This window comes from Dermacentor silvarum, chromosome 4 (genome assembly GCF_013339745.2).
Source record: "Dermacentor silvarum isolate Dsil-2018 chromosome 4, BIME_Dsil_1.4, whole genome shotgun sequence".
Lineage (NCBI taxonomy): Eukaryota > Metazoa > Arthropoda > Arachnida > Ixodida > Ixodidae > Dermacentor > Dermacentor silvarum.
This window is the reverse complement of record NC_051157.2, coordinates 201,603,173-201,618,256: the sequence shown is the minus strand read 5'-3', so window position 1 is coordinate 201,618,256 and position 15,084 is coordinate 201,603,173. Positions and strand designations below refer to the sequence as shown.

Here is a 15,084-nt window from a genome sequence, read left to right as displayed (position 1 = left end):
GCCTCTCACCACATCTACCACAGGTTGGTGGTTCACTACCAGTAAGCAAAAAATTGTGGGTGCCATATGTATGTCCTATTCTGAGACGACAGAATAGGACATCAGTTCGTCGTGTTTTCGTTACGGGAGGCCAGAAACCTAACTGTGGTTTAATGAAGTGAAGCTTATTATTTATTTCAGCGTCCCACAAGCGTTGCCAGTGGCTTCGCAGTTTCTTTCGCAGGAAAGGCTTCAAATCTGTTGCAGGAACAGCAGTTGTAGGGTTAATAGCCTGAGATATAACAGATGTGGCCATTTGGTCTGCTCGAACATTACCTTCAATGCCTCTATGGCCTGGCTCCGAGCATATAATCACATGCTGGTTAGACATATACGCTTTACACAGAATGGAATAGAGCTCATTAAGTAGAGGGTTTTTGTGTTTACAGAGTGATTTCAATGCTTTCACAACACTTTGCGAGTCTGTAAATATGATAGTCTTTTTAAGTTTTGATTTCATTATATACTTTACAGCCGATAATATTGCATAGGCCTCAGCCGTGAAGATACTTGTCTCCGGGTGCAGCACACCGGATACCGAAAACGATGGACCGATGGCTGCATAAGTTACCCCGGCATGTGACTTGGAAGAGTCTGTGTAAAACTCTGTACACGAGTATTTAGATTGGAGTTCAAAGAAATGCATTCTAATGTGTGCCTCTGGCGCGTGTTTAGTGACCTCTACGAACGATGTGCCACACTCTATGAGCTGCCACTGCCACGGCGGCAACAGTTTCGCTGGAGCCATAAGACATTGCTCAAGCAGTGGAACACCCATTTCCTCACTAAGATTCCTCACACGCAAAGCGAACGGCTTTCTCGCTGCAGGTCGATTATGGAAGAGTGTGGCAGCGGTCACGTCATTTATAGTTTAATAAGAAGGATGTTCAATGTTTGCTTGTATTTTCAGAAAATATGTAAAACTGCTGTATGACCGCTGCAGATGAAGTGACCACTGATTCGACTCTACGTAGAGGCTCTGGATTGGACTTGTCCTGAAAGCACCGGTCGCGAGACGGATACCCAGGTGGTGGACGGGGTCTATGATTTTTAACGCACTTGGCGTTGCAGAATTGTAAATTATTGACCCGTAATCAAGGCGTGAGACGACAAGACTTTTATACAAGTTAAGCAAGCACTTTCGATCACTACCCCAAGTCGTACGCGACAGAAGCTTTAAAAGGTTCATTGTCTTCAGGCATTTTGCCCTCAGATGCTTAAGATGGGGAATAAACGTGAGTTTACAATCTAAAATGATTCCTAAAAACTTGTGCTCGCTGCTCACAGAGAGTGCATCTCCTTTGACTGCAATACTTGGGACTGGCGTTACGCCTCTCTTGTTAGTAAAGAGTACGCAAGTGCTCTTCTGGGCATTTACTTTGAAACCATTTTCGTCTGCCCATTCGGACAATTTGTTTATTCCAAGCTGCACTTGTCGTTCGCAGATGGCAATATTGCATGATTGAAGGCTATTTGCACATCGTCGACATAAATTGAATAAAACATTGTGCGTGGAATGACTTTGTGCAGGGAATTCATTTTTACAATAAATAGTGTGCAACTAAGCACGCCTCCCTGTGGCACACCGGTCTCTTGGGTGAATGACTTAGACAAAGCGTTGCCCACTCTTAAGCGGAATGTGCGATTAAATAGGTAACTTTCGATTGTATTTAACATGTTGCCACGGACACCCATCGCCGAGAGATCTCGGAGAATGCCGTAGCGCCATGTCGTGTCGTAAGCTTTTTCTAGGTCGAGAAACACTGAGAGGCAGAACTGCTTATGTATAACAGCATCCCTGATATAAGACTCAATGCGAACAAGGTGGTCTGTTGTGGACATACCTTCCCTGAAACCACATTGCAAGGGGTCTAGTAGTTTGTTATATTCAAGGAAACAGATTAAGCGCCTGTTTATCATTTTTTCAAATAGTTTGCACAGGCAGCTTGTTAGCGCTATTGGCCTATAGCTGCTGGCTAGGCATGGGTCTTTGCCTTATTTAAGCACGGGGATGACTATAGCTTCCTTCCACGAGGACGCGATATACCCATCCGCCCACATGGCATTGAAAAGATACAGGAGTGTTTTCAGTGTTTCAGGATGTAGGTACTTAATAATTTCATATATGACACGATCACCACCTGGCGCCGAGTTATTGCAGCAAGCGAGGGATGCCTTAAGTTCAGTTAAAGTAAATGGATAGTTGTAGGCCTCACTCGATGATTCTTTACGTTTAAGGGGCTGGCGCTCTTCGCGTTCTTTGATCCTCAGAAATGTTTTTGTGTAATGGGACGCACTGGATACATGTTCGAAGTGTTCGCCCAGACAGTCTGCCTGGTCTTCCAGGCTCTCACCTTGGGTACTGACTAAGGGGAGTGGGTGTACCTCCCGGCCTTTTAATTTATTTACTCTATTCCACACTTTTGTCTCATCAGTGTAAGAACTTATACCGGAGATGTACTTTTCCCAACTCTCCCCTTTAGCTCGTCGACGCGTTCTTCTACCCTGTGACTTTATTTGTTTGAAACTAATTAAGTTTTCGGCAGTTGGTGAGTCGCGAAGTCGTACCCAAGCCTTGTTTTGATTTTTCCGGGCTTGTTTACATTCTTCATTCCACCACGGAATGCGACGTTTATTCGCAAGTCCGTTAGTTTGACGGATGCATTTCGTGGCAGCGTCAATTATAAAGGCTGTTATATAGGCCACAGCGTCTTCTATATTAAAGGAGGAAATATCATCCGTGGTTAGATATGTAAGTTCCCGGAAAAGTTCCCAGTTACCCGTGTCAACCTTCCATCGGGGAATGTGTGGTGAGCATATATCTTGTTTTGTTAAGTTTATTATAATTGGGAAGTGGTCGCTCCCAAAGGGGTTCTTGAGAACGGACCACTCCAGGTACGGAATTATTGTACTCGACACGATACTTAAATCTATAGAGGAGTATGTATTATGCGCCACGCTGTAGTACGTTGGCTCTTTCTTATTAAGCAAACATGCTCCTGAGGAAAAAAGAAAGTTTTCAATTAGGCGACCTCTCGCATCGCAACGCGAGTCTCTCCACAAAGTGTTTTGTGTATTTAAATCTCCGACAACAATGTATGGAGCCGGAAGTTCATCTATATAGTTTTGAAATTCGGTTTTATTAAGTTGATAACTGGGAGGGATGTATATAGAACTGATAGTGATTAGCTTGTCAAAAAGCACCCCTTGGACAGCAACTGCCTCTAGGGGCGTACGAAGTTTTATTTCCCTACAGGCAACAACTTTGTCGACTATGATAGCTACACCACCGGATGACACAACAGTGTCCTCGCGGTCTTTGCGAAAAATAGCATATTGTCTGAGGAAATTTGTATCTGTACGTTTGAGGTGTGTTTCTTGAACACACAGCACCCTGGGACTAAATTTGCGGAGGAGTTCTTTAACGTCGTCAAGATTTTGAAGGAGACCTCTAACGTTCCAATGAACTATTTGAGTGCCCATATTAAAAAGAGTTTTGTGCTGTGTGTTTACGAAAAGAGAGTTAGCTTACAGAACCCTTTAGGGGCCCTGTAATGCGGGGTTTATCTTTTTTGGAGCGGTCGAGAGATTCTCGCCGCTCCTTAGGCGCTGGCTGCGCCGTCTGGCTAGAAGATGTGTCCATCGGCTCTTGCGGCGCGCTGGACACCCGCTCTTGAGAGCGGTTTGTTCGCGTTGAAGGCCTCGTCTCAAGAGACGAGACCCTTGAGGCCACCAGCCCGGAGGGCGATGGCCCCTTCTTCTGAGATGGCGGAGCAGCACTAGCTGCAGCCGCCGAGGGGGCGGATGGCGTCACCGCTGGCTCACTACGCGTGTGCCAGGCAGCCGCCGAAGGCCGTTGTGGCGCAGCCCCCTGACGCGTCACATCGGCAAAGCTGGTTTTTGGCAGGTAGGACACCTGCCTTCGTGCCTCCTTGAACGAAATATTTTGTTTAACTTTAATCGTGACAATTTCCTTTTCTTTTTTCCAGGATGGGCAGGACCGCGAGTACGCGGCGTGCTCCCCTTCACAGTTTACACAATGTGGGGTGTTATTGCACGTATCAGACGTGTGTTCAGAAGCACTGCATTTGGCGCAAGTAGTTCGACCGCGACAGCTCTGTGAGCAATGGCCAAATCTCTGGCATTTGAAACATCGCAGGGGGTTAGGAATATACGGCCCGACTCTGATTTTCACGTAGCCTGCCTCGATAGTCTCGGGCAGTACACTTGTGCCGAAGGTTAGAATGAGATGCTTGGTCAGAATTTCTTTTCCGTCACGCCTCATCTTAATTCTTTTGACATTGATGACATTTTGGTCACTCCAGCCCTCTAATAGTTCTGCTTCACTTAGCTCCATCAAATCATCATCCGAAACTACACCACGACTGGTGTTCATAGTGCGGTGCGGGGTCACAGTGATGGGAAAGTCTCCAATGGATACTAGGTTCTGTAGTTTCTCAAGTTGTTTCATATCTCGGAGTTCAAGAAGGAGGTCGCCGCTAGCCAATTTCGTAGCTTTGTAGCCGGCTCCTATTGTCTCTGTCAGGCATTTTGAAACGAGGAAGGGAGAGATCGCTCTCACTGCCTTTTCAGATTTTACGCTGTGTATGACGTGGTAGCGGGGAAAGTTTTCTTTGTGGTGCCCAAAGAATTGAAACACTTCTTCGGTGCGCCCCCTTTTCTGGGGGCGATCGGGTAACGCAGGGAAAGAGTAAGCCATAAAAATAATATTCATTCGGCAGGAACGCCAGCCACCCACCATGGAGCCCAACAAGGGGACGATGTAGGACCTGTAAACACAAGTCCCACAAACGCCAGCTGTAAGTTCCCGCTATAACCAAATACGTATAACCAAGGGTGGTTATGACACACAAGGTCAACCCTCGCCGCCAGGAAAGTTAGAAGTAAATGGAAGAGAAAAGAAGACAGGAAAGATTAAAAGTGAGGGAGAAAGACGAAGATTGAAGAGAAGGACAGGAAAACGCGACTACCGATTTCCTCTGGGTGGGTCAGTCCAGGGGTGCCGTCTACGTGAAGCGGAGGCCAAAGAGGTGTGTTGCCTCAGCCGAGGGGCCATGAAGATCCGAGCACCCGGCATCGGCTCAACCCCCAGGATCCTCTTTTCCCCGGACACGGCTAAGCCACGCACGGCTACACGCGGGAGGGTCCAACCCTCGTGTGCTCGGGTACGTGGTGGCGCAACTCACCAAACGCCTGCTGACGCAGACGCCCCTGCGGGGGCGCTCTCTTTATCTCTCGTCCGTAGCTGTGGTTTACCCGAATGATCCCCCGGTGCTTCGCCCACTCATCATCATTCACTTCGTTGATATGCTGTGATTTTTTTTAAATATTGGCTGTCAAGTTATGGGTGCGGCCCTTACACGGGTGCGATCCTTACACGGATTTACACGGTAAGAATCTTCCTTCGTGTAATTTTCTTCTACTTCGCTATCACTAATACTGCTTCGCCTTCCCGGCCAAACTGCGCTTTTTTAAATTTTTTTAGTACTTTGAGTCCGAGTATAAGCACTGCTGCGCATGACATCTAGACTTCTATTTATTCTGATTTTGAGTGAATCCGACTTGGCATCATTTCGGACACAGAGTGAATTCTGTATACAGGGTGCTTCAGCGAACAGTTTACAAAATTCTTAAAGGTGGCCTGTGGCAGATAGTACAATTCTAGTTCGTGAGCTCGTCTACTCGAAAATGCGGGCATTACTTGCACAAAAAATTGAAATGCATAATCGATAAATTAACAAAATTAACCAATTAAGTTTTTAGCTAATTACCTTATGGCCCATGTTGCAATTTAGAAATTATAGCCGTGTAGTGCGGATCCACATTGAACTAAACCTCCGGCTGACGCCAGTGTCGAGATATTAATTCTCTAACTTTGCGGAGAAATACATTGGCGTGCCAGTCACTTTCTCAACAAAACGTCGTTTTATGCATCAAAGCACAAAAGTATGAAAATAACAAATTATGGGATTTTACGTGCCAAAACCACGATCTGATTATGGGGCACGCCGTAGTGGAGGACTCTGGAATAATTTAGACCACCTGGGGTTCTTTAACGTGCACATAAATCTAAGTATATGGGTGTTCTAGCAAATGCAGCCGCCATGGCCGGGATTTGATGCCGCGACCTCATGCTTACCAGTCAAACACCATAGCTACTAAACAACCATGGCGGGTAAGCGCAAGAGTAACTGGAACGCCAATGCATTTCTCCGCAATGTACGGGAATTAATATCTCGAAACTGGTGCCATCCTGACAATTAATACCTAGTGCATCCGCCTTGCGAATTCCACGGCTAGAATTTGTAAATTGCAACACGGGTCATAAGTTAAATGTTAAAAACCTAATTGGTGATTTTTCTTAATTAGTCGATTATGCATTTCAATTTTTGGTGCAAGTGACGTCCACCTCTTCGAGTAGACCAGCTCATGAGCTAGAATTGTGCTATCTGCCACAGGCAACCTTTAAAAATTTTTTGAATGTGTTTGCTGAAACACCCCGTATTTAGGAATCTGCATGCAAGAGGCGATGTTTCCATCCCTAATGCGTAAATGTTGTAAATAATTATAAGAGCTTTTTTATTTTATTTTATCGCTAGTCGTTAGCATTGCCTACAGGAAAGAGAATCAATATTGAGACTCATATCACTCACGTGCTTTTCACACGCCGTTGATAGAAGACTCTGCCGAAGGGGTCAATTAAGTCTGCAGGTTTTTTTTCAGGGTCAAAAAAGCACGCAAAGTAATTTGGAGTGAGGTGAACATAGATCAACATATTAATTTTCTAGGTATAGGCTATCCATTTAGTTGGCTACCTCGTTCTCTTTAAAAAATATAATAAACTTTGTCCCTTGTATATATGTAAATATATTTTGTCTTCCTCAGTGGAATTTTTTTTAAATGTTAAAATGAGGAAACACCGATGAGGTAGCCGCCGCTGGTCCTCCTATTGTCAGGATTTGCCGAAATAAAGCGAAAGTATAAATTAGACGCCGTGCACGTCCGTGCGAACAATGGTGCCGTAAGCTTTTAGTGAAAATGTGGAGGCGCCGCATAAGAATCCTCACATTATGTGGGTAACAGAACTCTGGTAATGCCATTCTAGGGGCCGGGGGGGGGGGGGAGAGTGTTGGCTGCGGATCTCAGGGGGGGGGGGGGGGGTAGAGCCTTTCCGTAGTCGGCGCCTATGACCGCGCGCACCTACGCTACGAATCACGTACGATCTCTAAATAAAGCCGCAACAACCCCGTACAAACGTCTCCTCTCTTCTCAATACACTCTCTCACTCTAACTTTCATTGGGTTGTGTTGCCAAGTGAAATGCAACGGAAACTCGATGCGCACCCCCCGCGATGCTTTCGCATCCCGCCATGGTTGCCCGTAACGTGAGATGATGTGATTTTTTTTGAGACGCGATTTTGCTTCGTCAGTCAGTAAGTGGCCTTAATAATGCCGTTTTGGAAGTAGCAACGCGACGATACGAGACGGCGCAAATACCAAGTATGCAGCAAGCGTCCCCTCAGCGACAGCGCACGAATACGAAACCATTACCGCTTCTACCTGGCTTCTGTGCGATCAGCTGTCGGAAATGCAACCGAGTTTTCGCTAACAGACTGGGCTCCAATCATGCTAGATTGAACCATGTGGATTGAAGACGTGTGCAGTAATTGGCTGCAAAAATAGTGACTAGCATGTTAGGGAATAGAATGAATCTGTGTGGCCAATTTCGCGGACCGCTGCTGCAACTGTCCGAACGTGTTACCGGCACTTCGTGATGTACGGCTTTCCTCGAGGATAGAGAAATTTGCTCATCCGCCCGCCTAGTATCGCTAACCTTCGAAGAAAGGGCTTCATCCCCAGAACGTCGGCAAGAGTGAGTTCCATTCGTTAAACAATGACAAAGAGAGTAGCGCCGCTTCCTGTCATAGTAAGTTTCGCGCACGTTATCTATACACATCTGTCCCAAATGGCAGGAAAACTTACGCCCACTCTATCGCCGACGTATCAAAAATAAGTGAATGGGCGCACACTTGAATATATGCGCACTGTATACGCACAATAAATGATGAACTACAGCGATGGCGCTCGAATGGTCGAAGCTGAATGTTTCGTCACAGTCCACAAGAGTAAGCGAGTTACTATCTCTAATATATATTTGCTACAAGGTATTACAATGTACAAAACAGCTACGCTTCAAGCCATGTGCGCAGCAAGAACAAATCTATCGGAACTGAGCACACCCGCGAGCGATTAGGCAGAAAATAATCAGATAGAGGCCGCACCGAGGAACTTCACTGAGTAAGAAACTGAGAAGCCGCTGCTTCAAAATATTTGCCGAATAAAGAACAAAGAGCAAAACACACCAATCCTGACTGAATTCATGAGCGGAACGTTTGGATAGCTTGGAATACAAATTTAGCCCCGCTTTTAGAACAAGCACCATATACGCTGCTTGCGCCGTTTGGACATAGCTTAATCAGCTCCGGAAGCACTTTTGCATGTTTTCTGAAGCGGTGATCAAAGCTTCGTGTCGTCCATATAGTCACCGTCTACGATATCTCCGAAAACAGAGGTTTTCGTAGCCGCGCCGGCGTCCTACACTTCCATTGTAAACAAGGAGGCAACGGAGACAGTTGAGGCAAGCAATGGACGCGTCACCACGTGATCAAACATGGCAGCGCCCACGGGATCGCCGCGAAAAGGGTCAACAGAGGAGATAGCGTTTCGGCTGGCGCAGCGCAACCGGCGTAGCGTGACTGGCCGCAAACGACGCTGGCCCGCGCGCCCATAACGTCGGACTATAAACGGGCCTTAAAGGGCTCTTTATAGTCCAACGTACCGCGAGCGCGCGAGTGCTGCCTCACGTTGCCGTTAACGACCCCCTCTATTGACCCTTTTCGCGGCGATCCCATGGGCGCTGCCATGTTTGATCACGTGGTGATGCGTCCATTGCTTGCCTCAACTGCCTCCGTTGCCTCCTTGTTTACAATGGAAGTGTATGACGCCGGCGCGGCTTAGAAAACCTCTGTTTTCGGAGATATTGTAGACGGTGACTAGGTGGACGACACGAAGCTTTAATCACAGCTTCAGAGAACATGCAAAAGCGCTTTCGGAGCTGATTAAGCTATGTCCAAACGGCGCAAGCAGCGTATATGGTTCTTGTTCTAAAAGCGGGGCTAAATATGTTTTCCAAGCTATCCAAGCTTTCCGATTATGAATTCAGTCAGTATTAGTGTGTTTTGCTCTTTGTTCTTTATTCGGCAAATATTTTGAAGCAGTGGCTTGTCAGTTTCTGCCTAATCGCTCGCGGGTGTGCTCACTTCCTATAGATTTGTTCTTGCTGCGCACAAGGCTTGAAACGTAGCTGTTTTGTACATTGTAATACCTTGTAGCAAATATATATTACAGCTAGTAACTCGCTTACTCTTGTGGGCCGTCACAAAACATTCAGCTTCGACCATTCGTGCGCCATAGGTGTAGTCCGTCATTTATTGTGCGTATACAGTGCGCATATATTCAAGTATGCGCTCATTCACTTATTCTTGATACGTCGGCGATAGAGTGGGCGTAAGCTTTCGTGCCATTTGGGACAGATGTGTATAGATAATAATTAATTAGGGGGTTCATCATCATCATCAGCCTATATCTATGTCCACTGCAGGATGAAGGCCTCTCCCTGCGATCTCCAAGTACCCCTGTCTTGCGCTAGCGTATTCCAACTTGCGCCTGCGAATTTCCTAACTTCATCATCCTTCTAGTTGACATTAAGCGGAAGAAATGGAGCTGGGCAGGCCATGTAATGCGTAGGATGGATAACCGGTGGTCCATTAGGGTTACAGAATGGATACCAAGAGAAGGAAAGCGCAGTCGAGGACGGCAGAAAACCAGGTGGGATTAGGAGGTTATACGTGCCAAAACCACGATCTGATTATGAGGCACGCCGTAGTGGGGGACTCCGGAAATTTGGACCACCTGGGGTTCTTTAACGTGCACCTAAACGTACACAGGTGTTTTCGCATTTCGCCCTCATCAAAATGCAGCCGCCGTGGCCGGGATTGATGTGTATAGATAACGTGCGCGAAACTTACTATGACAGGAAGCGGAGCTACTCCCTTTGTCATTGTTTAACGAGTGGTACTCACCCTTGCCGACGTTCTGGGAATGAAGCCCTTTCTTTGAATGTTAGCGATACAAGGCTGGCGGATGAGCAAATTTCTGTATCCTCGAGGAAAGCCGTACATCACGAAGTGCCGGTAACACGTTTGGACAGTTGCAGCAGCGGTCCGCGAACTTGGTCACAGATGCATTCTATTCCTTAACATACCAGTCACTATTTTTGCAGTCAACTATTGCACACGTCTTCAATCCACATGATTCGATCTACCATGATTGGAGCACAGTGTATTAGCGAAAACTCAGTTGCATTTCCGACAGCTGATCGCACAGAAGCAAGGTAGAAGCGGCAATGGTTTCGTATTGGTGCGCGGTCGCTGAGGAGAGGTATGGCGCGTATAATGGCGCGCCGCCGTGAGCGCCATCTCGTTTCTCTAAAGCAAACTGCTCCGCGAAAAGGGTCAAGCGCACCGGCGCAGCCAACGTAGCCGGCGTAAAGCCCGTATATAAGAAAAGTACCGCCATCTACTCTTTCCTTCGCCGCCTCCGCTCCTATTAGCGGCGAGAACTTGGAGTGGCGCCCTCTACGAGTGACGTCACGGACAGGACAGCGCTCGCTCGGCTGCTGCGCGCGCTCGTTCTCTTCGTGCATGCTTGGAGTATTGGTGGCTCGAGCCGTACTTATTGGCAGATATGTCGGCTTATTTTTACTGTCATGCCTGAACGGCAGTTTCTTCTTCAAAACCGCGAGTCGTGAAAATTTGCGGCGTGGATAGCGCCAGGTATGTAGGATTAATTGAAGGGGTGTACTGGTTTTGCAATGGGTATATGCACAGTGTATGTCCATAAACTTTGCGTAAAAATAATGTCCGCAATTTCAACACACGAAGTTGTGTATGATGATCCGCAAAACACTTAACATTGCCTTAGTGCTTAGCTATGAGAGACATTGCATTTCACAAGGAAGAAAAAGCTTGGTATTGGTATTTGATGTCAATATTATAAATGCGTGTTGGAAGGAAACTGCTCAGAGAATCTTTTATGGTGATTCTTATTACTATGGTGAGTTCTTCTAGTCAAATATGGGTACTTTATTAATGCGTAAAAGGAAAAGTTAGGCGCGCATTTTGCATGAAAACGTTTGCTAATACTTTCACCGTTCTCTAAAACAGGCACCCAGGAAACGCATTGCTTATGGCTGTTAACACGACGGCGCGTCACGTATAGTATTTATATACTTCACGAATACCATAACAGTAATCACCTGAAAGAACAGTTCCGTGGTTAAGATCGAGAGCCTATCAATTGCAAGCGAGAAAATGTTTCATAGTGACCCTCAGTTGCCTTTATCGACATCATGGCACAGCCCTTACGCAAATAAATCTACCAACTGTCAATATGGCGAGGATGCATTATTGGCGAAACCCATCAGTTCACTACAACTTCGAATTGAAACCATGAAGCAATTCTTTAAGCGAGAATTGCAATGCCTATGTTATACTCGAGGATATACAGCGCAGCTTAGGCTGCGCTGAAGAGGAAAATTCAAACGCCTTCTGCCTCACCATGTCTCGATCCTGCGTTTGTTTAACTACACAAACTGTAAACTATTTGCTTCGTGAGTACATAAAACAGAACCTCACATACCCTCCTCATAGAGAAGACACCACAAGCCTAAAATGAATTCACTTGATTTTTGACCTCCACAGGGGAATAATGATATCTTCAATAAGCCCCATATTAATAATGAATGAGGCTTCGGCTTCTTTCTAGCTGCAGCCATACGGTTCAAAAGGCATATTTCAATAAAACGTTTGGGCCGAGCAGCCTGTGTCAGTTCGCCAAACAGATTCGTGATGTCTATTTCTCAAGAAACAAGCGGCAGTAAATTTCACAAGTGCGTTGAACTTGTAGCACGGAACCGTGAATAAATATTGGTACATTCTTTCGCGTATTCTGCAAATAGCTGTAAGCCTCAATTACATTTACTTCAAATTACCGCAAATTAAAATTAACAGATGAAGAACGACCTAATTTTTAGAAGCAGTTAAAGAAACAAGTGGTGCTGATTGAATCTAAACTGCAATGTCAGGTCCTCGTGTTGTCGAGCGTTTAAGAAATGAAAAATTAGATATTATACCATGCGCTACTCGTCATAAACAAAAACACGTTTTAATGGGTTAAAATCAAGGTAAATGTAGCGTCATATGTAGCAGACTCGTTGCACGCTGCAGGTATGGTATCCTAACTGGATTCTTACTTGATATTTTCTTGCGTTTATGCTTTTATTAGTCACGTGCTATTTGAGCTTTTTCATTAGTCCCTCAATCTGCAAAGTCTAGATCCGCGCATGAAAAACGCGCAATGGACTGGTCTGAGCTCCTTCGGCTGGCATTGCAGCGTTACCCTTGAGAAATAAATTGTCGTCTAAAAATTAAGCTCTTTGAATAAGTTTTCGCGAATGAAGACGTAAAAATGTATTTGGGATGACCGTGATAAGTATAGAAGCACAGAGAACGACAGCGAACAAACGGAAACACTGCAGCAGGCGCCCGGACAGTGCCCGAACGGCAGCAGACGACAGGCGCGAGTCCGTGCCCTGACGTCACGCGAGCGGCGCTCGCAGCGCCCCTGTAGGTCGTTCTCGGAGCTAATAGCGCTTGCTTTTTTTTTTTTTTTTTTTTGTAAAGGCCAAGATATAGTCCGGCGTTTTCGGCGCGCCAGGCCGCGGCAGGCGAAGTCGGATACGCTACGCCAGCCACGCCAGTCTGTGCAAAATTTGCCTCCTCTACAGTTCAGCGCGCGCAACGCGCGATGCTAGCGCCATCTCTGTGTCTGGGAGCGCTACATCATGGCCGCGCAATCAGCTGTTTCCATGGCGCATGCGCATTCTCGCTTTGTGACAGAATGTGCCCGCGCCGTCCGAGTTTGCGCGCGCTTTTTCTCGCTCTGTGCGCTGTTTGACTGCATTTACGGTATGACGACGTTAACTCGCCCTCACAACCTGAATATCGCAATCATATTGCTAGTGCGTCGGCTACGCAAAAAACGGAAGCGGACCATGTACATACGAGAGCTTTTTGACAAGCGCCCTCAACTCGGCGACTACCACCAGCTAGTGCAGGAGCTCCGCCAAGAGGACCCTGAGTACCACTTTAAGTATTTCAGGTAAGGGATAATACTGTTTGTTTAACACCTGTCTCTGCATTATCCGCGATGGGCCTTTCTTTGTGACCTGCATGTGTGTTGAAAAGTGTCATTGTTATAACACGGGAAACGCTAAAAAAATCGTGTCGGCAGGTTTCCAGATGGCTCCGTTGCGTTCTGCTCCCGGTCGTGGGGGCCGCATTTCGGTGGTGTCGAAATAAAAAAAAAACGCCCACGTGGATTGCGTTTTAATGCATGCACTGTAATGCATATGCTCGAAATTAATGCGGAAAATAATGCTACTACGGCTACTATTATACCCCGCAGTGGAAGATTGGGGGCGATAAATGTAAACATTGTGACTCACACAAAACATTTGCTTTCGCAGAATGACGAAGGCGAAGTTCGATCACCTGTTGAGTTTTGTGTACGAGAGAATACTGCATGCGCATAACCACAGGAGACCGATACGCCCTGCGGAAAGGCTGGCAGTGACTTTAAGGTGAGTGCATTGTTCTGACGCCACCTGAGCATAGTAATTCACATCTGTAATCTTTGTTTATTGCGCACTGTTCCCTTTTATTGAAGTTTTATAAATTTTAATGCATAAGGCGTTGAAGTGATTATTGTAACTAAACATTCGAGAAAGTTTTCATCACATATTTTGTGAACTTATTTTACTATTGGTGATTTACCAGGTTTCTGGCAACAGGTGCCTCAATGCAAGACATCGCAATGAGCTACTGTATGCACGCTACAGCGGTTGCTGGAATTTTAAAAGAAACGCTCCCGGCGATATGGGACTGCCTATCGCCGCTCGTCCTGAAGCCCCCAGCAGCTGCTGATTGGGACAAAATTCGGCGGGCATATAGCTCAAAGTGGAATTTCGAAATGTAGTCGGAATCATAGATGACAAGCACTTTGTAATTCAGTGCCCTGATAACAGCGGGTCCGATTATTTCAATTATAAAGGTTTCTACTCCATTGTTCTGCTTGCCGTGGCTGATGCAGACTAGCGGTTTACTCTTGTCGAAGTCGGGGCCCAAGGAAGGACTTCAGATGGTGCTTTCTTTAATGACAGCTCCATTACAGAAGTTTTTGAGCATGGAAGTTTGGAGCTCCCTACAGCAGTCAATGGGTGGCCAGTTTTTATGGTAGGTGACGCAGGATTTCCGTTGCGCACATATCTAATGCGTCCGTACCCAGGAAGGCAGTTGGACGACAGAAAAAGAATTTTTAATTACCGTCTATCAAGGGCGAGAAGGTGCGTGGAGAACGCATTTGGAATCCTCGTGTCGCGGTGGAGGGCTTTTCTAGGCACTGTCACGGGACAGTCTGAACTGCTCACTGACATGGTGAATGCAGCAGTGTGCTTGCACAACTTCTTGATGGATTCGACGTACTGTCCTGCAGGCTATGGTGACACAGTGTGTGGCGAGGAAATACAGGATGGGTATTGGAGGCATGCCATCACACCGGTTGGAGCGACTGCACTGTCTAGCAGTAATCGATCTCCTCCTAGAGCCATGTCACTCAGAGATGACATTTCAAATTAGTTCTTGTCTGCAGCAGGCTCTGTGCCATGGCAGGTTAAAGTGATTAGGCGGAACTGAGTGACTCCTGGATGTTTTCTGCACCTGTGCTATTGTTGTTTTGCCTCCATTTGGTATAAATCTTGCACAAGGCTGTCAACAGTTGCAATAATAGTATGTGACAACGTTAATTTGTATCTGTATTGTGTGCTTTCGTGATGTTTACCTTTATT

General features: G+C 46.3%; 1 pseudogene; it reads left to right on the top strand.

The window, feature by feature from the left end:
- The first annotated feature begins 13,149 nt into the window (after positions 1 to 13,149).
- LOC125945116 (uncharacterized) lies at positions 13,150 to 14,875 on the top strand (annotated as a pseudogene).
- Positions 14,876 to 15,084: the final 209 nt, after the last annotated feature.